The sequence below is a fragment of the Canis aureus genome, chromosome 6 (assembly GCF_053574225.1).
Source record: "Canis aureus isolate CA01 chromosome 6, VMU_Caureus_v.1.0, whole genome shotgun sequence".
Lineage (NCBI taxonomy): Eukaryota > Metazoa > Chordata > Mammalia > Carnivora > Canidae > Canis > Canis aureus.
The window spans coordinates 70148516-70155789 of NC_135616.1; positions in this window are offsets into that span (position 1 = coordinate 70148516).

A 7274-nucleotide genomic window follows, 5' to 3' on the forward strand; every position below is an offset into this window, starting at 1 on the left:
AGAGCAGAGAAGAAATCACACCACATCAGTCCACCCAGTGCCTCTAGTGTGCCACATTCATGTCTGCCATGCAATCTGATTCATGATCTGCTAAGAAATGCTCTCCATCTTTCCTTCATTTGGCCAAATCCCACCCATCCTTTATGGTCCAGGTCACCTCAGTTCCCACTCCCTTCCTTAGTCTATCTCCATAATTAGAGCCCCTAGAGATACCATCCTTTTCTGACTGTTAACACCCTTGGAGCTACTCACTGAAGTAGCTAAGCACTTCCTGGTATTTACCTAGCTTTTCTTTTTATTTTTTTTTATCTAGCTTTTCTTTGCACAGTTTATCTCTTATCTAGATTTGAGCATCTTGTGTGCTCACTTGGCAGCACATATACTACATTTGAGCATCTTGAAGCCAGAGACTGGATTTTATGTCTTACTTTATTTTTTTTTTAAGATTTTATTTATTTATTCATGAAAGACAGAGAAAGAGAGAGGCAGAGACACAGGCAGAGGGAGAAGCAGGCTCCATGCAGGGAGCCTGGTGGGACTCGATCTCGGGTCTCTAGGCTCACAGCCTGGGCTGCAGGCGGCGCTAAACCACTAAGCCACCCAGGCTGCCCCTATATCTTACTTTATAACACCCTTGATACCTAGAGAAAGCTTTTCACTTGGCATTGTAAGGGCCAAGGGCAGGTTGCCCCCAAATGTGCCACAACGGCATGTTGATTACTTTGAATTAAAGCTACTGAAGGAAGAGCCAGTAAGAGACCTTCTGACCTTCCTCTGTCCTGCTGAAAATGGGAAATAAATCTCCCATGTGGAAGGTACCCTCCCTGTACCAGGAGCTGGAGAGATAGGGAATCTTTATCATCACAAATAGGGAACTTAGGGCAACCCCTGTGGTTTGGCGCTGCCTTCAGCCCGGGGTGTGATCCTGTAGTCCCGGGATCGAGTCCCATGTCGGGCTCCCTGCATGGAGCCTGCTTCTCCCTCTGCCTGTGTCTCTGCCTCTCTCTCTCTCTCTCTCTCTCTCTCTCATGAAATAAATAAAAATCTTAAAAAAAAAAAAAGGGAACTTAGAGCCAAGAAGGCCATATAAACAAACCCTATTACTTTTTACTAATTTATTACCTCAGCCCACATTCTGTTTAGAATTTCTTATTAATTGAAGCTCTTGAACATAAGTTTTCTTTAACCTGTCTACTCCTCACAAATTTATTGTCTCTTTGACTGAAAAGTATAAAGACTGCTTGCTGTGGTCATTTCCTTAGGTCTCAATTTCCTTAGGTATCAATTTCATTACCCTCTGTGTACACATAATTAAACTTTGGGGTTTTTTTTTCTTCTTCTTCTCCTGTTAATCTGCTTCATGTCCATTTAATTATTTTTTCTATTTTTTAATTTTTTTCCATTTAATTTTTAGATCAGATAAAAGAAACTTGAAGGGTACAGGAAAATTTCTACTCCCAGACAACAGTGCATTTAAGACAGAGTCACTGGCATCTAACTCAACTAATGTTTTTAGGTAGCAGTGACTAATAGGAAAACGGCCAGCTCTATTATTGCAAAATTGTATGATTGAATTCATGTCGGAAGTTAAATCAGTCCATTTCTCCCTCTGAAATGTAACTAAACACACTTTGAATTCAATTTTACATATTTGGTCATGATTGTGCAGGCCTGGTGTTGTATCTTAGAGTAGAAATGAACTAAGACCTTCATGAAGGTTTGAAGTGAGTAGGGACACCTCGGTGGCTCAGCAGTTGAGCATCTGCCTTTGGATCAGGGTATAATCCTGGGGTTTTAGGATTGAGTCCCACAATGTGGCTCCCTGTATGGAGCCTGCCTCTCCCTCTGCCCATGTCTCTGCCTCTCTGTGTCTCTCATGAATAAATACATAAAATCTTAAAAAAAAAAAAAAAAAAAGGCTTGAAGTGAGTAGCTATCAGGGAGGGGAAATTTCCCTGTTAGCCTCTTAGTCAAAATATTAAAATATTAAAATATTAAAACAGGGATCCCTGGGTGGCGCAGCGGTTTGGCGCCTGCCTTTGGCCCAGGGTGCGATCCTGGAGACCCGGGATCGAATCCCACATCGGGCTCCTGGTGCTTGGAGCCTGCTTCTCCCTCTGCCTATGTCTCTGCCTCTCTCTCTCTCTCTCTGTGTGACTATCATAAATAAATTTAAAAAAAATTAAAAAAAAATATTAAAACAACATAAGATAGATTAACAGGAGAAAACAAATTAACTAACGGACACATGGGGAATCCACATAAACATCAGAGATTCCAAAGGCAGCCGAAATGAGGCCTGTATGTCATCCTGAACTAAGGAAAAGGGTGTAGGTGTCTAGTAATTAAAAAGAAAGGAAGTGATTCATAGGAAGATGAAACACAGCAAATGTCTGGTGAACAGATGTTTTCTGGGCCATACAGAAACAACGGGATATAGGAATTTTAACAAACCAACTTGGCTAGGTTCCTCCCTGTCTACCGCACCTAGTCCATGTTACAGTGTGGTTGTCTACGGTGATTGCATCTAAATTCTTTTCTTTTTTTTTTAATTCAAAAATTTTGTTTATTCATTCATTCATGACAAACACACACAGAGAGAGAGAGAGAGAGAGGCAGAGACACAGGGAGAGGGAGAAGCAGGCTCCATGCAGGGAGCCCTATGTGGGACTCGATCCTGGGTCTCCAGGATCACGCCCGTGCCAAAGGCAGCGCTAAATCGCTGAGCTACCCAGTAAGAGGCTTTCTGTGAGAACAAAAGAAAAACAGTGGTTAATGATTGGAGTAAGTTGTGAACCAGTTTCTGAGTTCTGAGGGTCGCCAGTTGAGAAGATTTCTAGATGTCAAGCTTGAAGCATTTCTAGATGGGGTGAGATCCAACAGTGGTAGTCTGATAGTTTGCAATTTATAACGTCTCTGGTGATTTTTCTGAGTTGCCCCCGCAGCAACAGGCAACAAGGATTGTCCATACATGAGCTGCTGTGGTGATTCCCCTGAAGTTTGTTTGCTTGTTCGTTTATTTATTTAAAAATTAGATTAAATTAATTTGTCAGAGAGAGAGCACACAAGCAGGGGGAGCAGCAAGCAGAGGGAGAGGGAAAAGTAGGCTCCCCATTGAGTAAGGAGATGGTTATGGGACTCATCACAAGAGGATCCTGTGTAGTTAACACCAGTATTACATTAGTTTCGGTATACAATATAGTGAGAGAATCAACAGTTCCGTACACCACTCAGTGCTCACCATGGTAAGTATCCTCTTAATCCTCTTCACCTATTTCACCCATCCCCCCATCCACCTCCCCTCTGGTACCAACCTTTCTCTGCATTTAAGAGTCTGTGGCTTTGTTTGTCTTTTTTTCTGTTTGTTCATTTGGTTTGTTTCTTAAATTCCACATATGAGTGAAATCATGATATTTGTCTTTGTCTGACTGACTTATTTCATTTAGTGTATTATCCTCTAGGCCCATCCATGTCATTGCAATTGGCAAGATTTCATTATTTTTATGGCTGAGTAATATTCCATTGCATATATTATATGTTATATAATATTTATTATATTCTTTATAATATCTTCTTATAAAGAAGATAGTACCACATCTTCTTTATCCATTCATCTGTGGATGGACACTTGGGTTGCTTCCATATCTCAGCTATTGTAAATAATATTGCAATAAATATAAGGGTGCATATATCTTTTTGAATTAGTGTTTTCATTTTCTTTGAGTAAATACCCAGTAGTGTGATTCCTGGGTCATATGGTATTTCTTTTTTTAATTTCTTTTTTTACAAACTTCCAAATTGTTTTCCACAGTAGCTGCATCAGTTTGCGTTCCCACCAACAGTGCATGAAGGGCCCTTTTCTCTACATCTCACCAACACTTATTGTTTCTTGTGTTTTTGACTTTAGTCATTGTGACAGTTGGGAGGTGATACCTCATTGTAGTTTTGATTTGCATTTCCCTGATGATGAGTGATGTTGAACATCTTTTCCTGTGTCTGTTGGCCATCTGTATTTTTTTTTTTTAATTATTTTCTGGGCTGCTTTAGGAAACCATTTTTTTTTTTTTTTACATTTTTATTTATTTATGATAGTCACAGAGAGAGAGAGAGAGAGGCAGAGACACAGGGAGAGGGAGAAGCAGGCTCCATGCACCGGGAGCCCGATGTGGGATTCGATCCCGGGTCTCCAGGATCGCGCTCTGGGCCAAAGGCAGGCGCCAAACCGCTGCGCCACCCAGGGATCCCTGCATTTCTTATATTAATTAAACCAACAAATTTAAACTTAGCTTTTATTTACTGAAAATTTTCCTGGATCACATGAACTTGAAAAACAGGTTAGTTTCTATTATATCTTTGAGATTAAAAATGCTTAATTTGGGGGCAGCCGGGCTGGCTCAGGAGTTTAGCGCTGCCTTCAGCCCAGGGCTTAATCCAGGAGACCCGGGATCGAGTCCCACATCGGGCTTTCCTGCATGGAGCCTGCTTCTCCCTCTGCCTGTGTCTCTGCCTCTGTGTCTCTCTCTGTGTCTCTCATGAATAAATAAATAAAATCTTTAAAAAAGAAAATAAAATAAAAAATAAAAAATGCTTAATTTATAAGTGCTTAATTCTAGGCCAATTAAATAGAGCTCTCTTACAAATTAATTTTGGGAATACTATCTGTGGGTAGGCAAATACCATATGTATAATGTATAAAACAGAATTTTTATAGCTTTCCATTTAAAAATTATAACTATGAATCAGGTATAACAATATAAAACTCACTAGTGTGTAAGTTAAGTTTATCTGCTTGCATAGCTAAAGCTTTTTTACTAGTAATACTTGTGGAGAAGGCACATGATTTATATTTGTCCTTGACAAGTAATCTTATAGAAGCAGTGGAGCACTTTGTATTTTTTAAAAGGTCCCTACTCCCCTCTCCCCTTTAGTCTTAGGGTTGGCATTGTTTTAGATATCTCCTGGGGTGTTTATATTTCAAATACAAGGTAAGATTTATATCTTGAAAGGACAGAGAAAGAATGTAAGTTCCTCCAAGGACTTTGGTTTTTTAAGGCCAGTAATTTTATAAGCCTTATGAGAAAAATAAGTGAAGTTTTAGGATCAGTAAAAAGGAATAGATGGACTTTGTATTGCCTCTAGAGCAGCATTTTTTTTTAAAAGATTTTATTTATTTATTCATGAGAGACAGAGAGAGAGACAGAGAGAGAGAGAGAGAGAGAGAGGCAGAGACATAAGCAGAGGGAGAAGCAGGCTCCCTGCAGGGAGCTCCATGTGGGACTCCATCCCAGGTCTCTAGGATCACGCCCTGAGCCAAAGGCAGACGCTCAACTGCTGAGCCACCCAGGCATCCCTAGAGCTGCATTTTTTTTTAATTTAGTAAAGGTGTGTAATATAAGGATAGTTGCTGTCTATTCTTTTCCCCAAGGAATTCAGTTGGAGCATAAATGATAACAAGGGGTTGATCTGCCCATCCAGTTACATTAGCTCCAATTTCCTTTATTTCTCTGGATCGTTAAAAAGAAAATCACAGGCTCAACATGGTGTTGCTGAGGTTAAGTCAGTAAACCAAGGCTTAATACCTAACCTGAACCTTTAGCCAGTCAACAAGGGAATTTCCTGGTTAGCAGTAGGATGTTTACTTAAGAGGATGACCTTGCCCAAAACAATGAATTCTTTGCTAATAATTTCCTTTTTTCCTACTCCCTCCCTACTTTAGAAAACCTTTCCTTTTCTGTAGCCTGTTGGACCTCCCCTCTACTTGCTAGATCGGATGCTGCCCGATTCATGAATCAATTAATAAAGCCAATTACACTTTTAAATTTTGAATTTTTTCCTGTTAGATTCGGTGGCAGTAGTGGAATCCAAAGTGAACTTCTGGCAGCATTTGGGGAAACAGGTGTGGTATCCACGGACACTTTGAGTTCACTCTCTTTCTCATGTTTCCAAGGGCTATCGTTGAGTTCCCCTTGGTTCTGAGCTCTGCTCTTTGTGTTTGAGCTCCCTATCTAATTGGCTTTCCTTTACAGGGAAGGTCAGCTTGAGCTGCCTGGAGCCAGCTGAGCTGGCATAGTTTCCTGGAGCCCAGTTGAGCTGGCAGTTCTGTCTGGAGCCCAGCGGAGTTGGCAGTTCTGCCCAGAGCTCAGTAGAGCTGACAATTTTGCTGGTGACCTGACTGAGCTAGGAAGGGTCTGCCTGGAGCCAAGGTTCTAGCCTTTCAGACCAGAGATCCCCAGGGGAAAACCTCAGCAAGATTCCATGGGAATTGGTGGTATGCACACAGGGCCTTCTTGCGGTCAGGATGAAGTAACATCTCTTGGTTACTGCCCATACTTTAAGGTGCACATGTTTGTTTGTCTTGTTTTATGGAGATAAAGGCTACTGCTAGAGAGGACCTCAGAGGCCCTAAAAGCCACAAAAATGGGTGGGCATGGGTCAAGCATTTAAAGGCTGCTAGAGGTCTAGCCACCTCAACAAGACTCCTGTGGTAGGATAAGCTGATCACAGAATGGTTTAGATTGACACTAGGTTAGCTGGCAACCTCAAGAAAACTTCAACGCAACTATAAAACACAACCTCCAATCCAGTGGCATGTTCCTTTTAAGTATTACTTTGTCTCTGAGAAACCCAAAGGCTTAGTGAATGGTATTCTTAAATCCTAGAGTCCAGTGTGCCACTTTTCAGCATACCTGCTTACTTTATATCTAAGAACTATAGTCCCAGAAATTGCAAAACCAGCAAATCTTACTAAGCTTCTTTTGTGTCCTGAGGAACTTCTGTCAGTAACCATCAGGTTGAGGATCCCAAAATAAGCATGGACAGAAATGTCTGTTGGTTAACTCCATTTGGAGCCAAGGTCCTACCAAACTGCTGCCAGCCCTTTTATGTCTATTAAAACATAAAATCACAGGGATCCCTGGGTGGCTCAGCGGTTTAGCGCCTGCCTTCCGCCCAGTGGGTGTGATCCTGGAGTCCCGGGATCAAGTCCCACAGCAGGCTCCCTGCATGGAGCCTGCTTCTCTCCTCTGCCTGTGTCTCTGCCTCTCTCTGTGTCTCATAAAAAAAATAAATAAATAAATAAAAAAGCGCAATGGCCATTACAGGGAAGGTTCCAATTAGATACAATCATTTAAGAAATGCACTTGAAAGCAAGGGTTCTGGGCAGCCTGGGTGGCTCAGTGGTTTAGCGCCGCCTTCAGCCCAGGGTGTAATCCCAGAGTCCTGGGATCAAGTCCCACATCCGGCTCCCCATGAGGAGCCTGCTTCTCCCTCTGCCT